The sequence below is a fragment of the Ailuropoda melanoleuca genome, chromosome 17 (assembly GCF_002007445.2).
Source record: "Ailuropoda melanoleuca isolate Jingjing chromosome 17, ASM200744v2, whole genome shotgun sequence".
In the NCBI taxonomy this organism is placed as follows: domain Eukaryota; kingdom Metazoa; phylum Chordata; class Mammalia; order Carnivora; family Ursidae; genus Ailuropoda; species Ailuropoda melanoleuca.
In genome coordinates this window covers 24,777,086-24,777,750 of record NC_048234.1, presented here as the reverse complement: position 1 = coordinate 24,777,750, position 665 = coordinate 24,777,086, and positions in this window count along the sequence as shown.

The following is a 665-nucleotide window of genomic DNA, read 5'->3' as shown; positions in this document are numbered from 1 at the left end:
GCGGGGGGGGGGGGGGGGGGGGAGGGTACCTCACACAGTCCCCTCTCCGCTTGATCTCCCCTGCAACTGCAGAGCTAGAAACAAAATCCACTCACCCATCCCGCCACACACACCACCTTCCTTCTAGTCTTTGTCTAGCATTTCCCCTTGCGCCACGATCCTCGGATCCTCGGTCCTCCGTTCCTTAACCCCCACCCCCTCCGAGCTCGCTTCCTCATCTGCAGCATCGCCTCTATCTCATGGGGACGTTGCGACGGTCAGCTAATGCATTCAAGCCTTTACAATGTGCACGTGCACAGCTCCCGGCAGGGCTGGGCCCCCTCGCATTGAAGCAAGCATGTGACTCTCCCGGGCCGCATGAGCTGCCTGCAACTTCGCACGTTGCTGCATTGGGTAAGCAGCCACAGCTCAACAAGGTCCCCATGGGTGCTGGCGGTGTTTCCGCTCAGCCCAGGTGGCCCCCGGACCCGAGGCCCCAGCTTGGCGTGCAGAGCATTATAAACGGGTGGATTTGATTTCATCCCACAAATGCATATTGTAGTTCCTGGTTAAAAACAAAAACCTCTGGAACGTCAGTGCATAACTTCTAAAAGTTAAAACTGTGGCTCTCCTACACACACAGGGTGAGCACATATCACAGGTTAACTCAGTGACGAAAAAAACAA